The following is a 25,033-nucleotide window of genomic DNA, read 5'->3' on the forward strand; positions in this document are numbered from 1 at the left end:
TCGAAGACACATGTGCTCTGTATAGCGTTGAATGATTAAAGAATATCTTTTCAATTTGAGATTACGACTTGACTGACGCCTCGACCGTGCATATTGCTGTGGAGAGCGTGTATCTGAGGTGCGTCAACCAGCGTCAGCGAGGAGTCGAGATATAAGAAACCAGACGTCGCGGAAATCGTTTTTGGTTGGGCGCTCGGTGATTTTTCCCGATGTCGTATCGCGGGAACGGCAGCCGGAAACTCGATAAGAATGTACCGAAAATGGAATCGTAAGGTGTCGGTGGCGGAAGTGGGTTGCTCCAGCCCTCCCACCGCAGGATTGCATTCTCAGACCTCTCACCGATTATACTCGTGCAGAGCGTGAATTTCTGCTAATGGATGGACCACGTGGTTCCCGCAAGCGAACGCATCGTTAGTATGATAATTTATGCATGCATGGGGAACAGTGATGATGATTGCTTCGAAAAACGTTATGATTTCTGCGGAGAGGTCTTAGCCACTTTGGAGACATAGCAGGCGTATGGCAACAAATCGTTTGATATGATGCTCGACTGAATATCACCCATAGAAACGGCAAAGTTCTTGCGATACTATGGTACTTTTGCTGCATCCCACTCATTTACGAAGACTGTAAACTCAGGTATATTCCAAAATAAAGACAAAGAAAAAAAAACACCTTTACATTACCAATATCAATGAGAGTATAATGTGAAAGAGTTTGTAATAAAATTGTAGCAGGTTTTGACATCGTTTGTGACATCGCACCCGACATTATGTCACAGAAAATCAATTTGAAGGAATTTAGTGTGAGAGAAATCAATGAATACCAATTTTTACATGTCATTCATTGATTTAGTTTTGCATAACTTATATTCCCTTCAGCGTAAAAGGCGATGAAACTAAATATTAAGAGACTGGATGTATTTTAACCACGTGCAGCTGGTGTTATTGATATTATATTTTTGTTCGTTTCATAGTCTACATAGGCAACGTTTAATCTTAATACGCATAATATATGTTTATACATGAAGAGTTTATCGTAAAAGGACTTAACTCCATTCGTGCAAAGTTATAATATTTGAGATTAAAGCTGCTGAAAACAAAGAGAACATTAACAAAATCTGGGATCTTTTTAATTCAATTCAATTCAATTCAATTCAATTTCAATTTCAATTTCAATTTCATTTTCGTATTTCCCAATGAAAAATGCATGAAATGGATCATAACTTCGAGAATATTCCTTGTTATGTAACAAGTGAAGTGTCACTGGAAAGGTTTTTATTTTGCTGTATGCAGATGATGGACTTACTTTAAAATGTTCAAAAATGGTGCTTGACTCGTTTTATGATCAAACTCGTCATAATATATATCATTCAAGTCATTTGGGTCATTTTGGGTCAGAATGACTAAAATGAGAAATTGAATAAAACAATTGATCCGATAAGTGAATGTATTGAAAAAGGGGTAAATGTGTGAATAGATATTAAAGTAGAAAAAAAGAGAAGAACTGAAAGAGCAGTAAGTTTTAGATCTTTAATACTATCTTCTCTTTCGTCACCTCCCTCCTTCCGTCACCTTTTCGAATGTTATATGGCAGTCGCCAGAAAAATCCCCAAATCCCCCAAAACTCAAACTGACATTTTCAAGAAACTCAAGTACCCATGATGACAAGGAACACACATAAATACATCTACACCCACACCCACAGCCACATAGTGAAAGCTTTTGTTCTATAACGTAATTTGTTTGCCTTTCATGGACATAATTGTGTCATGTGCGCACACGCTCGTTTTATGATTATGATATTTACACAAACACAAACACACACACACACACACACACACACACACACACATACACACAGGTATTATTCAGGTATATTAATGATTAGATACTCAAACATATTTTACAGTTTTTAGTGTGCCTGTGTGTGTGTGTGTGTGTGTGTGTGTGTGTGTGCGTGTGTGTGTGTAACTAAATCATTCACACGTCACAATGCTTTAGGTTTGACAGTTTGTGCACGACTGTTCAACGTTTAAAAATTACAAATCAAAGCATTGAATGTTTTTATGATATTGTAAGTACTGATCAATAGAGTGTAAAAGAGGAAAATCACCCTCAATCAATCTAGTACTATTGAAGAATGAGTCAATAAATGTTATCGGTGTTTTCATTCTTACAACAAACATAATGCATTAGATATCATCATATTGCAATACACGATATGATATGCAATTGGTCAATATTTGTTCGAATCTTCGAAACAACTACGCTGAATATTATGTTACTTATTGAACACCACGACAAACATAAGTTCCCTCTATATCACTGTCCAAAGATGGAGTTTCCATAAATACAATTGAAAAAAAAATGAAGAGGCATCATACTGAGTTCATATTTTGGTTGTCCTCTCATCGGTTGAAACGGAGATCATAGGATTAGGAACATGGCGGAATGATTATTGAGCCAGACGACACATTTTGCGCGCCATTTCAACTGAACCGGGAATCAGGGAAGACTTCTTTCTGGTTTCGTTATTCTTCCGTTCTTCCTCTGCCTGTTAAGATTCTTCGTTGCAAACAGGAACAAAGAACAATTGTCAGTGATTGTTCCTGACTTTTAATGTTTTGGGATTTCCAGTCAATGTCGTATACTGCTTTTGACTCATTCGGCCAGTGGACACGTGTCGGCAGTGCATGCGCGCATTTTCAAAGCATATTATGTTCAGCTGTAAACCGAAATGGGAGCAAGTTAATACGTGTATCCGTACAGCTTATGCGCTCTAGGATCTTACAGAGCACTGTCGAACACGTGGATATTTTCTTTTGCAATGATCAATTGTGAGATGAATCGATTTCGAAACTCTATAAAGGAGTAATATTCAACATAAAGTAAGAATAAGATATATTATGGCATAAAGCATATAACAATTATTATTATAATGTGGAAATTTTCATATTGTAAAAAACTCTAAGCCACTGATAATGTTGAAACTTTGTAATTTTAATGACGTTGGAAATTTAAGGAATAATTTCACATCCAGTGACTGGCACATGCCCTTCAAATATGTCACTTTTAACCTGCATAAATTTGTGCTTAGCCACGTTAGCGTTATCTGACAACAATCCCACATACAGATATTATCATTTCTAGAAGAATCACCGATGTTTTTAATCATAGTTTTGAAACAAAGGCGGTGTCTGAAATGCTTCCTCTTATTGTAACCGCCAATATTTCAGTCGTATTTTCCTAAAGTCTCCCTCTTGTTTTTCCCCTTCTTCTTCTTCCCCGGACGTAACAAGGTTCAGACATCCCTAATCCCACCATAACCTCGTCATATTTAGCGTACGACAGGGGTTACAGGGTGTCTTGAGAATTAACACGTGGAAGCTCGTCTGATAGACGCGTCAATGTGTCAGATACATATTATCACAGTCGAAGCCAGGCGAAGCCAAACGACCGAGCGACGGAGATGCGCCCGTCAGGAAAAGGCAAAGAAAGTGTCATCCGCCCACCTTACCAAAACCATCTGGGGGTGGTTTGTGCAGAGTTATCCGTGAACCAAACTCTCTAATGCGTACCGGGCATTCGTTCCTATTACTCACGCAGGTTGTAAAATTGTGATATTTACAGGCCCTGCATGATATAATATACTCAGGGCTTGTTGCCAGAGTAAATTTGTAAATTTTTAGAAATCTTCGTGACTTTCATGTTGACTACACGATTAATGTATGTTGAGTGTGACCGATCACCACTGAAGTCTGATAATGTCCCTGAGCGTTTTTTTTTAAATTTGATTTTTATTTTGTTATCATCAGATTCTTTTGTTTTCACACTGGGTTTCCTTGTGTAACGGTATGTTCCACTTTAAAAACATACAAACAAACAAACAAATATACATCAAAATTGGTAACACTGGCAGACAACAGATCAACTCAGTTTGAGCAGATTGCCTTTGAAGTATAGATGCCGTCAACGGCGTGACGGGGATTTATGTAAAGCAAAACAGTTCAATTCAGCGTACCAGAGTCACATGCCCCATGAAGAAAAAAATATCGAATCTCAAAACAGTCAGAGACTTTCACATTCGGTTTGAAGTAATCAGGCTATTAAACTTTTCGATCTTTAAACAAGTGCGAAATTTCGTAGTGTTAATGTAGTTTAACATCCCTAAGTTCCTCAACTTCCATGCACCTTTTTAAGTGTGGACAGGTCGTGATGGCAGTTCGTAGAATTACACAAAAACTCGGTCTGTCTCGAGGACTTCATACAGATACTGATCAATTTTGCACAAGGTTTGGTAGGTTTTTATAAATAACATGAATCCCCGCAAGAATTACCTATATTTATACTCCAAACTAGGAGATTGGCACAAACTTATGTACATTGTCAAGACCTTAACATGAGAAATTTCGACGAAAGAATATTACTAGTACCCGGAAGGAGTCTAAGACATAGCGTTCTAATCTTCATGCCATACTTGTTTGTCCATCAAAATTAATGACAGATGCAATGTGAGGTTCCCCCCCCCCCCCACCCAACAGTAGAATATCGTTATTGCCTTTCACTGTGAAAACATCGGTGTTAGATTTAACACCACGGGTGTTAAATCTAACACCGATCAAACTTCAATAGAGGACCACACCCACAGGTGTTAAAAATGCACTGTGATGGTGTTGAAAAGTGTTCACCTGACACTTCGTGGTGTTAATTTGACACTGTACCTGGTGTTATTTTGACACTGTACTGGTGTTAATTCAAAAATGACACCACATGGTGTTGATTTGATATTTGTTGGTGTTAATATCAATGGTTTAACACCCGTCCAGCTTCAATAAGAGACCACATCAGCTGATGTTACTTTGGTGTAAATTTATTTTCACATTTTTTTCAAAAATCTAGTATTTCAATGTAAAATTCTTGATCGTCTTGTTTAAATCAAAAATCAACAAGAAGTGCAGTTACTAAGAAACTCTTCAAAAAACAGTTTAAAATTTGGAAATGACACCCGGAGGTGTTAATTTAACACCATAAATGAGCACCGAAAATTCAACACCAGCTCGGTGTTCACTATTTAACACCGGACCTTTTGCAGTGTTGAAGCCCCTCCCATATCGCTGGAGTAAGACTGACTTTCATAATATTGTTTTGTCCTTTGAATCTTTTGATCATAAGCCTTAGGGTGAAATCTTTACCTGGTTCATTTGTATTATTGAATTTCTCCATTGTGCAAATACAGTGGCGGATCCAGAGGTGGGCGCAACCGGCGCACGCCCCCTTTATTTTTCGTTAAAAACAAAAGAAATAAAAACAAAAAATTGAAATGAAACCCGGAAGTGGCACCAGAAATATTAGTCACGCCCTCCCCCTCCCCCTTTACAGAATTCCTGGATCCGCCCCTGAAATGTCACTTGCAATACCATATATGAATTTCAGTCTTTACATATCAATATATATATAAGTTGAATGTTATGACGTATGTTACTTCATTTTGTTGTATACTATTATATTGTTTCGTTGAATATATTGTTTTTATTGATTGCAAATAAAGAAAACATTTGAAACAAAAGTAATTTCAACTCTACATTGACTATTGAAACTCAACCTATTTCCAAGTAGGACTACATGCCCTCTTAAAAGATGTGTGTGTGTGTGTGTGTGTGAGTGTGTGTGTGCTTACAAAGGCAGTAGTTTCATAGGAATATTTCATTTCTTTTCATTTCATTTCAATATTTCAGTAAAAGTATGGAGTGCAATATAACGTTTGTATATACAAAAAAATTGGAATACAATGTGACTTTTGCCTATTCAAGCAAAATTAATGCAGCTCTTTTCTTATTTGATGTATTTCATGCATTATCTTTCTTCTAAAATCAGTAACAAACTCTAGCACCATTATTCCTATCTTAACATACTATTTACGACATTAGGATAATTTAATTTTATATGTTTGCTCATTTTGTTTTGTTTTATTTCACTTTTCTTTCAGATTTTTCCGCCATTATTGTCTACCGTTCTGAACTGAAGTTTTACCCACGCTTCGTGACACTCTCTTTTTAGGAAATCTACTTCAGAAATGTCTTAATTCACGTACATTCCGAATAAAATAATCAAATATCATACTGGCCATTTTTTTAGATCGGCATATATTGATTAACTATAACATCTTTTAGAATATGGATACTTTATCATCTAATGAATACTATTATATCTCTCTGTGTTATATAATGCAACTGCTTGCTGGTCTATTGTCCTAACATGCCTAACAAAATGATATAATTTTGAAGGTAAAGTGTTGGGCATTCAAAGTTAGGATGAAATGTACATGTACTGATATAGGTAGGGCTTTAATGGTTTAGCATTAATGGTATTAATCAGCTATTAACAAAGCAAAGGATGATTTCTTTTAAGATATTCATAATTGCAAACCATTCTGCCATTGTGATTATGACATGGTTAATGTGATAAAAGAATTTTTTTTTAGTTTCTTCATGTTTTGTTTTCTCAAGATGAGAATCGAATTGTAACAACAATTTTTATGGTACGTTACACCTAATTCAAGTGATATCTGAGAAGAAAATGTTACAAATCAAAGCCAAGGAGATGAAAATATACCCTAAAACTTCTCCATTTATTTAAATATAGTGTCGAGAAAAAAAAAGAACCGGAAAACGACTTCGACCCCGCCCGTAAAAACACAGTTTTATCATATCATTGCTTTGAGGTAGCCATTATCACATCACATGAGATTGTATGTCTTAAATGATATTAAAAAACCCTACTTATCTCTTAAAGGTCCAGTTTACCTTTTGGAGCAGAGATTTTAAGAATGTTCAAGATATCACATTTGATGCATATGTGTAGCTCTGTTGTATCACATATACCATATAAAATTTTCGCAATAAAGCCTAAAATATAAGGAAATATCAGTATTTTTCTCAATGAACCGTAACTGTAGGCGGTTTAATCTGGAAGCCTTCTTATTATAACTATTGTTCACATTTTGTGCATTCAACAGTACTTAAAATCGATTATACGGATTCAACTTTTTACAGTGGTTATTTATATTCCTAACTCACATTTCAGAACTATTTCAAAGCACTAATGCTGGGGTTTGTTTCATCTGCAAATGGTAAATTATGCCTTTTACAATTAACTGAAATATCATAGGATATTGCAAATTAGAGGTCTTCAGTAATTCGAATATACATAATAATTGAGAAATCAATTAGCACGATTTGATTTCAGCACATGATAAGATTTGCTTATTGTTTATTTCATTTTCATCACCTAAGGTACCATGACAATGTATAATTACTATAAGGTTCTGCAATTACTGCATACTCTTCTCAGTTTGCTTTGTTTTGCTTATGAAGCATTATTCTCCGTTGCTTAAGAAAGTGAAATGTCTATGTACTCGTCGAAAAATGAAATAAAAATTGAATTGAATTCAAAGACACTGCGAGATATATTTCCCCCTTTCTTCTCTTTTCTTTTATTGCCTTATGGATTCTTAAAAAAAAATTACTTAACAACTCTATTCATAGTATATTCCTTGTGTATAACAAAGATTCTTGTCATATGATTCGCAAGTAATGCATAAGTTTTAATGGCCTTGATGAAATTTTTTTTTATTTTTGCATATATCTGGACATTGAAATATTAGACTACGTCAGATTGTCTGAATTTAATGTGTTTCTGTATGATGAAGATATTGCGTATAATCTCTTTAAGAAATTCCAAAATCTTCTAACTTCTTTATATCACAAACGCAATGAAATAATTAAATTCAAGATTCAATTATCCCACACATTGCTTTAGGAGTTTCAGAGTATCAAGTCACTCCGAAAGGGAAAGTAGAGACGGTTTTCATGATTTCGCATCATATACATAAATATTGCATATTTCGCGTCGGATGGCGTTATTTCGGTAGATGTTTTGATAAGAAAGCGTGGCCGATTCAAGTGCATGACCAATACATCTGTGGTTGACAAGTCGGTCAAGGCAAAACGGTGTCTTTAAGTGGAACACTCTTTTCCATTATCATATTTACTTGGTTTGTTTGTTTTGTTACGATGACAAAGTGTGCATTGTTTTTTTTTGTAGCTATGATAGAATTCGAACATATATTTTGCATTATGTCCAATTCCATAGTAACAACAATGAAGGGATTATCAGATTAAACTGAAATTAAGCATGCCTCATTAACACATTCTGTCCATAATTAATGTCAACTTTCAAAGCAGTAGCACTATCTCTTCAAAAGTTATTAGAGTTGAAAGTGAAGTGCGTGGACAAGGTTTTTTTAGAAATGAAGAAGGGATTCTAAAGACACACCTAATCACTCTATTCTACCAAAAATGTTCGAGATAAACTGCTAAAAAAACACACTTTCCTTCACGTTTTATGATACCAAATTTTAGCATAATGTAAAAGCAGACCCGCTCTTTCAGAAAATATGAAAAAGTCAAGTTCGGCTAGTTTGACCCATTTCACTTATTTTCAGTCCTCACGCAAAATCAGTGTGTGCGACTTTATGTTCGTTTTGAGGTGCACGGTCACATATTTGTCCTTCTTAAAAGTTTAAAACTTGAATTGGTAAATAATTATATCATCTTAACCTATATATTTGCTTTCATTGATGGAATATAAATAATTTGATTGAACTGAATTGAAAGTGAAAAAACAACAACAAGAGTACGGCATATCTATGAAGATGCAAATGGCAACGCTCAAAACAGAAAACCGTCTTCCTGCGTGTTTCATTTTTAGCAATAGCCCTACTGCTGGGGATAGGTGGGATACAGACATTATAGGCGCCCTATCTTTGCAGCTGTTTATTCCTGTAAGCGTGGGCATCAAAGTAACATTTGAATAAAGGATTCTATGCAAAAAAACATACGTACGTGCGCGCGAGCACACACACACATACACACACACACATACATACATACATTAAAAACACATATATATAGTGCCTGGTATACTAAACGAGGTCATTGGTCATTTCGTTGGTCCTAGCAAAATAATCCTGAGTAATTCACTTCTTTTGTTTTTTCACTCGTAATTGCCCTTCACCTGTTGTGATCCCATCCTTTAATCTGGCTCTACATCAAACAGCACAACTAACCATCGTTCAAATTCTGACCTTATATCCCCCTATAAGCCTGACCATAAACCTTTATCCCTAATCGCAAGGCGGAATCCCCGGAATATTCACAAGAAGAAAGAGCTTGCAGAACCCGTAAAAACCTGGGCCTCGAACCGCTGATAGTATCATCATGAATCACCAGGCCCATCGCACGAGCCATCAGCAGAGATGGGGCATATACAGGGCGGAACCTGACGGCTAAAGTTGGCAGTGGGTACAAAGAGACAGTTTCTGGCGCAGACAGTTGCGTCGCTGTGCCTACCCGGATACAAGCCATGACACACACATACGGTAAAACCAGCTCAGTCCCAGCCTATTGGAAATATTGTCGGGAAAAAACACTCGGTAAACGAATTGCAACAAATGCCACAAGTTGACTATCATCGATACCTGGTTACCATTATGCCACACGGTCATCCTCATTAAGGACTACTGCTAAAATTCTAAGTTCTGTGTCATAATCTTAATATTTAACGAGTAGCCTAAACGTATTTATTTCTAATCTTGTAACTTCTATTCTCAGTGTGAACATCTGCCAAGCATTTGCTTCTTTATGAATGCTTTATGTGGATTGCCCAAAACTACATGTTCGAGAGCAAGGTTGGAGGGCACTGGGTTTCTATCTAAGTGTTTATGTCGAGGTGAGTCTACTGTTTGGGCTGCTGTAGGCTAGAATACGCCCACTGCTGTTTGAGACCTTGACAATAATCTTGATGTTCTTAAAGCTCAGAACCGTTACTCTCGGCATGGGTCGTCGAAGTAGTACAGAATACCTCTTTTCTAGACTTCAGGGTCAAAGATATTTGATGTATCTAATTGGTACAGATATCACAGGCATGAAAGTACTTTCACTGATAGGGAGGCAGACTCATCTCGTCTTTGGTACGAACTCACCTCGGCAGGTGATTGGAGGATTGTGTCTCTCCTTGGCCTGAAGATTTCGTCCAATCACAGATGGTCATTCCGAAGTCCAGACGCATGGATGCTCACAAAGTTTCCTCTCCGCTGGTAAACATCGTAGAGTCTTGTTGTGTCCGATCAATACCCAACTCTGACACATTTTCTGGTTGTTGTTTTTTAATGACGTATGACCTGCCACATGACTGTAAGGGCCACGAATCCATGCGTGCGTCTCCTGAGGTTTTGTGATGGGCTCTGGTCCCGCCAAAATGTAAGCAGTTGCGAGTCGTTGTCGTCTGCGGTGCCTACACTGTCGTCGTCAACCTTCCAGTGGGCTTGAGCAGGCAACGAGACAGACACATCTTTGCTTGCGTTGTTATGAGGAAAACAGACTATTTTTTCCCCTACCGAACCAGTAGCAGGCATGACCTTTGGAAGACAATGCGAGGGTGATTGTTCAGCCTAGATTGTCAAATCGTTCCAGAATTATGATTTTGTTTTTGTTGTTCCTTTTTTCGAATAAAAAAATAATGTGCCTACTCTTTTCTCTGACGTCACCATTGTCAGCAACAGCTGACGCAAAAGTCTGATCTCTTCGAAGGTGATCGAAATTGAAGGTAAAATATGTTTCTCCGTCTCATCAGAACTGTAAGAACATGCTTCTATCTTCGTGTATTGAGAGATGGCTCGGATCTCGTGCCATCCAAAGACGATGGGGCTGATGTTGGCAAATTCAAACAGCAGAAACTGATGACGATGCCAGGTGAATGTGCTAATGACTGACTTTGATAAGGTCCTGGTTAGGATTCGTCGAATCCCTCTTCTGGGGTCAATAACTCCGTATATATTGCCCCTTCTATATGGGGAGGGGAATATCAAGGGTGGGGTAAGGAGCATAAAAGATATATACTGTTGGCTTCAGTGACACTAGCTGAGGTGAATGAGAAAAATGATATGAAAGGGACTATAACTGATGAAGCATTTGTATTTTGCCACAAGACCTCTCTTTCCATTGGATAATAATATGGACCAGTGATTCCATCTTCCAGTGATTTTATGACGGTAATTCTTGCACTGCCCACTGACAGACGTACAAAGGAATATTATCTTTATATGTTGAGGCTTTTGAAACAGTCTCCGCACTCGCTTGTGTACTGTCTCGCCAGGGAGAAAAAAAGAGGTTACAAAACGCCCATCACCTTGTCTTACGACAAAAGGCTTCAAAATCATAAAAATCAATCTTTTGTCCTGTCTTTTGAATGAGGTACTACCTCATTTAGCCCACCGGTAACATGCACAAAGCAGATTCGTTCAGTGACCTACAGTATTTTGCGATCAGTCATTCTTATTACTGAAATGCTGCTGCACTGTTGATGTACAAATAAATATGATTATGTCGGTTATTGAGAATATGTTTTATCTTGAATTCATGCTTCTTTGTTAATATGTTTTTTTTTTCTATTGCTACTGTAACGAAGAACTCAATCATACAGTAATAGTAAAGTGAAGTCTTTATGCATAACGTGTAGGTGATATGGCTAAATGGCATGCGTAAGATCTTAACTTAAATCCCATTTCTTGAAATTGTGAGGGAGAGCTGCAGATTCATAGAGAAGATGAAAAAGCCTTAACAAAACTCTTGTACAGAGTTGAATGGGAAATGAATGAACTGTAGATCGATTTTTTAAAACATTTCTGTGGGTGTTAACAATATCGGAAATGACTTATGACATGCTGTCATCTTATTAACTCCCCTTTCTTGTGGGTTTCTCACCTTTTTTTCACTTTTTTTAATCAATCTTTTATTGTCTAACATTGTCCTCCAAGCCATTGGCCAGCGATTACTCATAATCTTCTTACAAATTAGCATGCATGTACTGGGATTTCCCACTCGTTTGTTTATGGAGCATTCAGGTTTTCTGGTGACCCGGAAGTATTATGAACAACAATTTTGAGTGCATGACGTGTACAATATCCATATGTACAGAGTGTCTACTAGTATTTCATACCCAATCTGAGACACAGCACGTCATATACTTTTCCCACTACAAGATAGTATGCAAACAACATATCAAAGAAGATTAAAATCACTCTGCTAATGAGAGTTACCATCATGTTTGTTAAAGGACAAGTTCACCTTCATAAACATAAGGATTGGGAGAATGTAGCAATATTAGTAGAACACATCATTGAAAGTTTGAGGAAAATCAGACAATCCGTTCAAAAGTTATGAATTTTTGAAGTTTTTTTTTTTTGCAGTACCCGCTGGATGAGAAGACTACTGCAGTGTATGAATAACTAAGATGTCACATGCGTACAACAATATAAGGAAAATATAAAGAGAATTTCACAAAATTCCATCTTTTGAAAAAAAGTACACATTCCCCTGACTCGTTACCGATAAATGTTATGGGTAATATTATTCCCCCTGCCTTTAGAAAGAGGCAAGTCAATTGCTCTTTTATTATGCGAAAAAAGTGAAAATATGTTGAATTTTCTTTTATATTTTCTTTATACTGTTGTACGCATATGACTCACGAGCTGTAGTAGTCTCCTCATCCAGCGGTTCCAACACAAAAATTTAAAAAATTCATAACTTTTGCATCGATTGTCCAATTTTCCTCAAACTTTCACTGATGTGTTCTACTAATATTGTTGCATTTTCTCAATCCTTATGTTTATGAAGGTGAACTTGTCCTTTAAGTAAACATTTCACTAAAGTCGACACAGATGAAGAAAATAACATTTGTATCCAAGATACTATCATCTCCATCTTCAGTGTTGACTGGCACTGCTTTCCAATTCCTGCTAGCATTGGGTCAAAGTCGGACAAAACTATTGAAGTTATTATTTTGAAGTTTGATATCTTTTCGCAGAACAGTAACCCAAATGTTCAACTTTGCTAGGTGCGCATAATGAAGTTTCGGGTCACATGTTCGCAATCTAACACCTGCTCATAACTCTTCATCTACTTTTCATTCTTAACATTTCATTAACTTTCCTAACTTTTCATTCTTAACAGGGAATCATTTCCTCTATCAGGCAATTGTTTGAAAGACGATCTGGCAATCATAGCTTTGTTAAGGGTCTCCGTGTTATAGTTAATGGATTATAGAAATTGATTTTTTATAATACTTTTTTTTTGGTTTAGATTGACGACAGTACTAAGGGACGATGACATCGCCATGTCTACTTTGCATAGTGTGACTGTGACAGATAACGAATACTTGTGTTACTGTTAGTTTGTTCAGATAGTTTCTTTACCTTTAATTTCATTTCAGGATCCATATCAAATCAAGTCACACAAAATGTGACATAATTATAAATTCGTTGTGTAGACAGCCTTCGTATACTAGACTCATGTTTGCACATTTATATACAATACTTAAACAGCACATACCAATATTTTATCAATATAATCTTTATGCAAAAATGACATATATGCTTTATAAAAGAATGAAATATATACATCTAATGTTAATACATTTTTGAATTGGAAAATCTGACATGCATTTTTTTTAGGGGACTGCAATATTTAATCTATATGGTTAGTAGCAGTCCATTCCATTTCCAACAGCCTTGCCCATTATTATCAATACAAAGTTAAATAATTCTATAAGACTTTGTTCTAAGTTTGTTATTTCATAACGTGACAATTAATTCACGAGCTGATGTAAATGTTTAAAATACTTTGTGTTTATTTAATTGCGTTGTGTTCATAATTGTGTTAAAATCTTTTGTTGGAAATGGAGAATAAATGAAATGAAATGAAAATGATACATATATATATGTATATATATATATATATATATAATACATACATAAATACATACATATAATATATGTATATATCTATTTTCATATGTTTGTGCCTAGATCGACATGGAGATTGCGTAGTAGTGTGAAAATTGTAGGAATGCTTGCTTAATCCAAGACTGTAACCTTGAGCCTCGTCCTTGTTTCAGTCCGCCTTGAGGGAAAGTGGAGATGAGATATTGCAGAAAGTGGACAGAACCCGTAGGTGTTGGCGGAAAGAATTTTTCAGTAGGGCGTTCCCTTTTTCCATCGCTCACCTTCCTGTAACTGCCCGCTTGCATCACCCAAAGTTATCCTCTCAAATTCGAACATGTCTGGAGTCGCTAGCCCCGTAATTGTCGAGCGATGTCGACAAATTGCATTTCTATCCGAATTTAACAAGTTTTCTACGAGCAGGGCCCAAGGTTCTTCAAGAAGAACCTCAATTTACGTCGGTTTGTTATGGGCATCAAATTAGGCGGTTGTGATTAGGAACGACGGTGCGACTCGGAGAGGGGCGATCATGTCGGAAGTAAGTTACTAGCCCACTCGACCCGTGGAGTAACCCGATCTAGCGGCGGAGGGAGAAAATAGGTGAAAACAGACTCTCAGCCTAATCCCTTTTCTCTACACTTACCACTTGACTTATTGTGACAGTTTTTGCTCGCTTAAGACTCCCTGGGCGAGTCGTAAACCGGCAGTACTCTACGGCTGTCAGAGAAATGTCAATATTTCTGAGGGAAAAATGTTTTTTGTTTAGAGTTAGCGGTAACCCATCATTGTTACCCGAGCCCATTGTCACGCCAATCACATTGCGTCGCTGGGGTGACAAAACCTCGCATCTCAAAATTTGGTGAAAAATCACTTTTTTTAAAATTAATTTCCTGATGATTAGTTCAATGAGATCCTGTCTAAACCCTATAGCTGTCTCACCCCCAAAATGATGTCACCACGGCATGTCAAAGGAAAGATAATCCAATTTGTAATAGTCCTTTGGCTGCCATGTTTTTTTTTTCGCTCTCCTGAACATTTGACATTTTTTGTATACGAGGTTCCGTCGCCCTAGCAGCGTTAAATATAGGATTTTTAATGTTACCCAAAGAATTCAAAGCGTGCGAGTATAGGCCTTAGCATAGAAGTTATAGACATCATAAATCTACAATGTCGATTAATATTGTACAGCGGTACAGTTACTTAAAAATAATGTGCTCAATACTTATTTTTTTTGTTCATTCTTTGATTTTGAATTTTTGCAATTGTAATTCATCAACCCATTAGTAACTGAACCACCCGAAACCACCCGTCCGCTTTTTTAATAGTTTTATGCTTTGCCAGTCTTTTATTGTGTTCATATAGAATATAGAATTACGCAATTTGAAGAAGGCCAAAGGTCAGGAAAAGTATGTCAATATTATATCTGTGACACACCAGTCTCGTGGTGAAGTCGTGATAGACTTTCAAATAAACATCAACTTATAATGGCCAAAAATAGACATGCAGTGAGCTATTTTACATAATTTAGAAAGTTGTCGAAATGCGAGTAATATTGATGTACCTTCTGGGGAATAATGGCCATTATGTACGGAATCTTCAGATGCTAAACGGTTAAATGTATTGTCATTGTTAGTCTTGCAAGATGAGTCGATGAAGGAAGAGTTTCACTACCGGTAGAACAAACATATAGAAAATAAATGCTTCATCTGAGAGGTCACCAAAACAACTTCGTCACACAAATTAATGATTGCATATCATTGCAATATCGCCCTGATTCAATTTTCGTAACCTTCAGAGGTCATGTCAGTTTAAAAGAGAACACGAAGAATTAGATGTAGGTATGAATCAAATATAAATTGTGAAAGGGCGTCGACACTTTTTGAATGGATGAATCAATGGACGAAGAAGTTTAAACACGTGCTTAGTTTGAATGTCACAAAAATTGTTTAGTGCACAGATAATATAGAAGAAGATTCAGCTACGAAAGACTTTAATTGCTATTTGAATCTGTCTGAATGATACCTTGATTGTGCCTTTGGGTTAAAATTGAAATGTTGATAACATTAACGGGGTTTGTTTTCGAATGTAATGTATTCTCATTGACAGAAGACATTTTTTAGACCAACTTTTCTACCAACTCTGCGCTACTCACTTATTGGTGCTTACAGATTTCTATTCAATAATATTCAATATTCTTTTCATTTACTTTCATTCATTTTCATTTCCAACAAAAATACAATTGCAGCAATACATTTTGAATATGCATAAATACACAAATCAGTACAGCGTTGTAATCAAGGAAAATACTGTGAACGGAATTACACTAGATGTTGTAACTTGTATGACTTGATGGGAATGGGGGGGGGATGCTGAAGAGCAAGGCTTGTATGTTGTCTTCTCCTCGCAAACAATAACTAATTGCTGAAATAACAAAACATGCAAATTGCCTAAATACGACAAGAAAGTGTCATTCCCATGATTGCTATCATTATTATCATTATTGTTATCATAATCAGTATTACTGGTAGTATTAATATACGTGGTACCATACCACTACTGGAAAAAAACACAGTGTCCCACAGTGTGTTGACAGTGTGTTCACAGTGTGTTCATATAGTCCACTATGTGAAAATGCTCGAATTTAACAGTGTGAAGATGATTTCACACTGTGTTGTGGTTTTCACAGACTGTTCACATAGTAATGCTTTATTTCACACTGAGAATTGACGACTCACATTGTGTTCACACTCTTAAAACGCTCGAATTTAACAGTGTAAAGAGATTTCACACTGTGTTCACAATGTGTTCACACTGTGGTTCTCACACTGTGGGACACTATGTTCTTTTCAGCAGGGATTACCATGTCACCATTATCACTGCTGTTATCATATCTTGTATCAATATTTATAAATCAAAGAATGAAATATTATCATTATCATCTGATATGGGAAACGTGTCATTACTTCCAGTTGAAATTCGGTCTTTTATATTCAGACTCGTAGTGAAACAAAAGGGATCATGGTCACGTAAATGGGACCGCAGTTTTCGAATGGTCCAGCCTGGACGATATCCTGACATTCTGGTGGTCACAGCATTATCATTGGATGACATTCTTGGGTTCGAGAATTTTAGTGCTTCCTTAGTGTATGTGTTGTCTTTTTTCTTCTTTTTTTCATCATCGACAACTACCGAACCTTTAACCCTTTCTGAGCTAATGAGTCAACTCTGCACAAATTTCACACATAAATCTATGGATAGGAAATCAATTCGGCACTCAGAGAGTTAATGGATAATTTCTGTCAATCGTGACGGATGGAATTCGCGTCACCTACAACTTTCATAATTCAATCTTTAGCTGTTGATTAATTCACATTTTTATAAACCTTTGAAGGAGAATGTACATCATGCTTTCTGGATGGAAGACACTTAACATGCTTTTTTTTCAGGAGAAAATAACAGGCGGATGTTGGTAAGAAAGGGCGTGACCTAGACTAGTCCGCGATGTCACGCCTTCGAACTCGAAATTTGATTAAATTTGTACGGCAGCCGATAAAATCGCTTTTGCAGAGGTAAAAGGCGCGAACGATATGGTGAGGGGGAGGGAGTGAAATGTAAGGAAGACGAGGCAGGCACGGCAAGGGGAAAAAAGAAGGCGAGAGGGGGGAAAGGAAAAAGGGGGAGGTTGGAGGCAAGGCGGAACTAGTGCACGCTAGAATCGATTAGGTAGGTTGAGCATGTATTAATTTAAACTTAATTAGGCGAGAGCTTCGCAAATTGACACAAGAAACCACATGTACTTGTCAAATCTGTCAATTCCGGCTCTTGATATTATGTGAGTAATTTGCTTTTTCCCCGAGATTTATTTTTTACGAAGAATAAGTACTATAACATCTTCCTGTTGAAGATACGGAAGCGTTGTTTCCCCCCTCTTCTTCTTCTTCTCCTTCTTTTTTAATATGGGAGGGGGGGGGGGGGGGACATAGTTGAAAGGTTATCTTGATAACACATTATAAACAATTTCCAATCAGAGAGAAATGTTCCCCCTTTTAATGTCAACAAATTCAAATACAATATGAAAGGAAAACCTCACCAACATATTGCCGAGAAAAGTGTTGTAACAATCGATTATTTATGACCAGTTGTTCGTAGATGACCCATAAGACACTTAATTACACAAACTTCATTAATAAACATCCAAATTTATTATGTAAGTTTTGGAGACAAAACATAAGCATACTATATACATATATAAATATATATATATATATATGAGATAAGAGATATCATTATTATTATTATGTTATTATTATTATCATCATTATTATCATTATCATCATTATATGATTATATAGCAATGGCAGCGAAGGGTATGATTTTTTTTTTTTACATATTTCTTTAATTCAATTCAATTCAGTTCAATTAAATTTTGTATTTTTTCCAGTTATATTCATCACCAATATATCCGTCCAACAAAATGTAATACATAATGCAAAGTATACATTCGGAAAATGATATTGTTTACGAGAAGTACAATTAGTCATTAAGTATTCTCTTTTCTTCTCTTTTGCAAGAAATTGTCCAGAAGCTGTCATTTTAGTTAGTATGTTTCTGTGAACATAGCGATATTAACACCGATCTTAATATCCGTCGGAAGAGTGGAATTAGGGCGTGTCTCTTCCGGGGTGTCCGTTCTTGTTTTTACGCTTCATTTTCGCGCCTTTCCCTGAGCGAGATAGCAGGTGGGTAGACGTTTCCATGACTACCAGTTTTATTTTTTCTCCCTTTAAGACTCTCTGCCCACTCCCATTTTCTCATTCAACAAATTTTAAAATATGTTTTGGGACATATCCCTCCCCTCCCCTCCCCTCATCCTTTTGCCTCCACTTTCCAAGAACGTAAGCTGGCGAAACTTTTTTCTTCCCGAGTCTTTGTTGTTGTTGTTGTTGTTTTAATGTTCACGGTTCGTATTTCTTGTGTTATATCAGTCCATACTGTAAGGTACTGCTCGCTTGTGTTGGCATGAATAATTATGCTCGGCCGACTCTACGTTTATATTTAACTACCATTTATATTAGCATTCACACTTCCATCATCCTTGTATTATTGCACTCATTTTGATTATAATAACTGTCATCACTTTCAAATTCTTTCCTGTGATAATAACCATGATAATGACGAGCCTGTAAAAGACTTGGTCACAAACATAATCATCTCGGAATATATCATTATCTTTTTAGTCTTTAAGAAGTTCTTAAGAGTATATTAACATAAATTTGTTCCCTATGATTCAATGTGCAATGTTTTGTTACCTTATTACATAAAAATTATAAGCTGGCGTGAATATTCGAAATACTTTATGTTCATACAATCACGTTGTGTTTATGATCGTGTGAAATTGTTTGAAATGAAATGAAATGAAATGAAATGAAATGAAATGAAATGAAATGAAATGAAATGAAATGAAATGAAATGAAATGAAATGAAATAAAATGAAATGAAATGAAATGAAATGAAATGAAATGAAATGAAATGGAATGGAATGGAATTCTCACCGACTTGACAGGAAGAATCCGAATCCGAATCCGAGTGTTTGAGAGTGTGTGAAATACTGTGAATAGTTTGCATACATGATTTCTGGTGTAATCAAGAGCAGAGATACGAAAAACGGTTTCCACTGATTTAATCTGTTATCAGAGGCTACCATCAAAGTCAAGCAACCACTCAAACTGGTGACTGTCTGAATTTTGACTTGTTCCTTTGTTTCAACGATAATTTTGTGCGTTTCTTGAAATGGATATGTGGTGTACACCCTGTTCAAACTATTATTGTTTTGTAATGTAGAACTGAAGTCTAAAAGGTAACGTCGATGGCAACCTCATCGACTGGTTAGAAAGGACAGGACCAAAATAATTCAGTCGTCGTCCTTAAAAGCATCTATCTTTTTCAATCGTCATTGAAGACAAAATAAAAACCAAGCAAACACAAGTGCAGCTAGTGATGAGATAAACTAGACGGGGGCTAAACTAGGAAAGCAGGCTGACGACGTTGTAGAATCGCATATAGGATTATAAATGAAAAGCCATACGTACGGCGCGAACGAGAGAAAAATGCACAACATCAAGAAGAGAATTAGGAAGAGAAATCACTTTTACTTCACGAGCAGGATCGACCGTCTGTTAATTGATCGCCTTCCTGCGCTGCCAAGCCCAGAACCAAGTCAGGTGCGCCCCCTAGGGGTCGAGCAGACAGATAAATTGAGTTGACGATACACGAAAAATTCGATTTTAGGGACTCCAAAGGGAAGTTCCTAAAACAAATAAATTGGTTCTGGTGGCTCACGCGCACTCCATTTTGGGGGCTATTTTTAGATACACCGTTGAAATTTTTTGACATGAAAATTGGGCATTTTGATAATTCAAATCAAATGATAATTGATGACAGAGATGGGATAAAACTTCTAAAAACAAAACCTTCAAATGAGGGGTAATAGATCGAACAGATTATGATGCCTTTATTGAGAAACAAGAGATTTTTAGACAAATATCACATTAATTTGTAAGGGTAGAGGGACTATGAATCCCCACACATACAATTCTATTTGAAATGTGTCATTTTTCGTGGCAAAGGTAACTTAGCTGAGATAATTTCTTTCTTCCTTTGAAATCAGAAACTGAAGGGCAACTGCTGTGTTTGGCTCTTTTATTTCAGTAAATTTGTCTTCGTTTCAGTTGTTGACCTTAATTGCCATAAGATTGTGACGTAAGACGAGCTGTTTGGTCTTTTAAAATGCACACTGTGGTATCATGGAGGTACTAGCTCCACGGTGGAGAAGTGAACATGGCTGGATACAAGAATATGAGTGAAATTCCCAGTCGATGCGTTCATCACTTGGACAAGAGCCTTGCCCACACGGTTACCTTCTTGTCCCAGGTAAATGCTGAACTGACAATGATGGGGGTGACGATGACAATGACAGAACCCTCTCGGAGACTAGTCACCGCTAGTGGCGGCGATGAAGAAGCTTTCCCGGACTGCTGAATAGATGAGAAAATAAAATCTCGTCATCATCTAAAGTGTTATTTCCACCATCAGACACAAGCCTTGGGGCCGAACATTTACTGCTTGTTAAAAATGCCTGTTATAAGGTCCACGTCAACTTAATAAGCTGATCTTGCTAGATGCATAATGTAATAACGTGGTGTGCGTTAGCAATGTTAAACGTGAAAGTAGAGGAAATTTGATATAAAGTTTCACCAAATCACAATCAATTTCCACACTTAAAGAGGTTGATCCAAAAAATAAAAGAAAATCGTTTCTCAGTGGGGGTTGTCGAATTTACATTCTTTGCTTCCCCAAGTTCATAATGTATCCAAAAAAAGAAAAAGAAAAACCCAGACAGGAATGTTTTCAATACACGGAAATATAAAATTGATAAATTAAAAATGAAATGTATAATGAACGTTTCCAAGTCGTCGGTCATATACATCCTTAACTATTTCTTTATAACTTTCATTCAATTCATTTTTCAGTTATCTGTAAATGATATCCTTCCTATTCTTTTTTGTTTCTTCTCCTTCTCTGTCCTTGGTATTTTTTTCCGCCTTTGTTTGTCTGTCTCTCCTGTATTTTCTTTACTCTCTTTCTCTATAGAAACGCAAGCGAGCATGCACCAACCTTCCTTTTTCTTGCCTTTATCATACAATCTTGCGATTCTCGGTTGTTGTTATTGTTGTTTGCCAAAATATGTTTCGTCCATCGCTCCTCTGCTGACCCATCCCGCGCGTTGCCTCGAATGATGCAAGATAAAAGGAGAAAAAAAAAATGTCCAGCTTTTTTTCCCGCGGTGCCTCTGCTTACAGTTTTACCATTAAATGGATCCAACGCAGGTGGCCGTGGAATCCGAGAGCGATTTACGCCAGAGCAAAGGAGTAAATTGAACAGAAAGGGGAAATAGTCCTGGGAGCATAACGATTTTGGGCGCCAAAATACGCAGGGTGGGATTTTCTGATGAAGAAATCAGACGCTTTTTTTCCCCGACAGGGGGCGATTAGAAAACTTCCATCTAAAGCGGGGAAGGGGAGAGAATGTGAGCAGCCACGTCTTCACGCCATACCAGTATCTCTTTTTAGGATGAATCCAAACGTAATGCCTGGTGTCAGAAGTCAAAATCTCCGCGATGAATTTTAGCAGGACTGCGAGCAGACGATGCCACCGTTCCTCCGGAGATTGCCGAATCCGGGCAATTCATCGAAGGGGATTAGGGAAGTGGCGTTTATTTCACAAGATGCTACAATAGTCGGAGAAAAATTAATCTGTTTTCGACACCGTTTGTTAAAGAAGGATCACCCTGTATGGAGCGCCCCGGGACAATCCTTCATACTTCTCACCTGTTCGGATCAAGCAAAGTGTTCATCAAATACTGCTTCTTGATTCACACACCGCTGCCGTGTTTAAGTCGTTTGTATTTCGCCTCTTTCTCATTATATCATCGCGAGATAAAACGGAGAAAACGGCGTATAATATAAGAAAATATAATAACATAAAAAGGGGTTTCAGCGGAAGTACCAGTTGTGGGTAATTCACCTTTCTTCCTTGAACGTTACTGGTCCTCCAATATTATTGATTGTACAACTTTTCATCTTATGATCTATAGAGAACATTAATCTACAGGCAATAAATTAATGGACATGATGGATGTACTTTGTATATGATATATAAATGTATATATATATATATATATATATATATATATATATAACCCTCGTCTTAGACAGCAGCGTTAAAAATCAACCATTTTGGAAACACCAGGTGTGATTGATTTTTTCAAAAATCTTTTAAAGCTATATCTTGATAATGACGATACAATTTAATAAATTCAAATCAATCAAATCAATCAATCAATCAATCAAATCAGTTACACTCTTCAATCAGGAAAGTTCAACATTATTTTTTTAATCTTTACTTTTACTCTTATTACTCTCTTTAACAATGCAATATATGACTTTTAGGTTATGACTAGTTTAGTTGATATTAGCTAACGAGGAGGAGCACTATGCACATATATCAATTTCTATACATACCGTCACGTAAATACCCCATAACATAATCATACATGTTTTGCTTGTTACGTTGACACAAACAAGCATAGTTATGTGTCTACAAGAATACACTCGTACGAGTACTGCATACAAATAAACTTTCAAATTACCCGTAGCGAGGATGGTCACACGCAAACAGAAGGAAAAGGGCAAGTATTTGTGGATAACATGTATTCTGTTTTGAAGAATTATATCTCCTGATATAGTCTTGCAAATCAATGATGATTTCTGCTTCTGATAGATGTCTATATTTTTCTGATAGCTGTGTACTTTCCTTCCATTACCAACCCTGAAGTGCACACATTATCATACCAATATTTGAATGGTAGTAATGTTTCATTTCTTTCATCATGTTATGTTTTAGTGTTACAGTGAATGTAATAATACAAAATAATAATGACAATACTTCTTAATAACATAATCTAGGTTATTTGCATCACGCATTACGGACTTTCTTTTTTACTTTGAAATTATTTCATCATTATCTACACTTACAGAAGTGCAGATGTATCGTAAGATGAAATGAAATCAAAACTGATCAAATCAAATCAAATCAAGTCAGAACTTGCCAACTGAGTTACTATACTATGAGGTCAATGCAGCTTTCTTAATCTCAAGTAGATCTCAAAAGGTTTAGTCGTTGAGTGGAACCATCATGAAACAGAATGTATTTCGTGAATACGTGATACATGTGGCTGAAATTTCATTAAAACATAAATTACAACCGTCAAACAATGTCGAATTATTACACTGAATCCAGATAACAAATTCAAATCCAGTGTTAGAATTTGACGACATGTCTCTACTTAGAGCAATGTAAACCCCCGGGGCGGGAGTGGTGAGAGATTTTCCACGATTCTGTAGTAGAATCGTCCTTCAGAAAAAGGGGCTAAATAGGTCACCAATGGCTATTTTTCACCCTCACACAGACACGCATTATCAACACTCCTATGTTTGTCGACGCCATACGACGTTCCGTTTTTTCCCTTTTCTGCGCGTATGTTTTGCTTTCTCAATTCTGTCCAAACTTGACCGATGGTCAGCATCTATCTGCTACAGCCATCAGTAAATGAGGCCAGCTAGGTTTTTTTTTTCTTCTTCTTTTTTCTTCATCAGACCAGATTAACCGCTGCTGACCAATTGAGTTGGGCGGGGGCGACTGATTCTCGAGACGGCCCTGATAAACGGTCAGTCCAGCCGCCAATTATGCCCCAGCCGACTCATTGCCTATATCGCTTGTTTTCATATCAATGTGTACGCCTGGACATACGTTTAAGGCGGCTTTCTTTCTCCAACAAGCAAGGTGCTGGGGAATGTCTCGAGAAAGCAGAAAACATGTGTGTCTGCAATTTCCAAATTGATCTCATTACTTGAGATCGGCGGGAAAACTGAAGACGGGGAAAAATAATCTCGCGATATATTTTTTTTTTTTGTATTACACGTTGAATGTCACTGAGAAATACTGCACCACAGACGAATAACGGAAAAATAAGGCTTTTTGTCTTTAGACTGAAATGTTGAACCTCAGTTTTTCTTTCAGGGAGTTTTTCTCGCACTTCTGAATAAAAACACTCAATGTTATACATTCTCATACAACGTTTGATATTTAAGATGAAAGTACTCAACAACAGAAGTGGAACACAGGTATAAAGTGGGAAATCCCTCTCTCTCTCTCTCTCTCTCTCTCTCTCTCTGTTTTGTTTTTGTTTTTGTTTTTCTTTGCGCTCTCATACCGTCTACTCCCCCTCCCTCTCTGTGAATCTCTAAAGAAGAGAAATACAGACTTTCAAATTCCCAGAAACCAGAACAGAGCACCTGAAATATCAGACAAAGATAATTAATCAACGGATGAGAGCGCCGTTATGCTTGAAATATAATCAAATACGAAAACTGAAGCGCTGCTTATTTTGGGCAATAAGGCTTGATGACGATATACGAGTCTTTAGAGTGTAGACCTTGAAAGTCAGAAGTTTGTGATGTTTGACCAAATTTTCACGAAGAAACTTTGACCTCTTGGGTGGAAAAGTTATTAGACTTGATAATGATCTACATTTCTTTATCGTGCAAGGCAAGTCTGCGTGTTTCATATTATGACC

Source organism: Diadema antillarum, unplaced genomic scaffold, assembly GCF_040938485.1.
Source record: "Diadema antillarum isolate AM-2024a unplaced genomic scaffold, OU_Dant_1.0 seq00001718_RagTag, whole genome shotgun sequence".
Taxonomy (NCBI): domain Eukaryota; kingdom Metazoa; phylum Echinodermata; class Echinoidea; order Diadematoida; family Diadematidae; genus Diadema; species Diadema antillarum.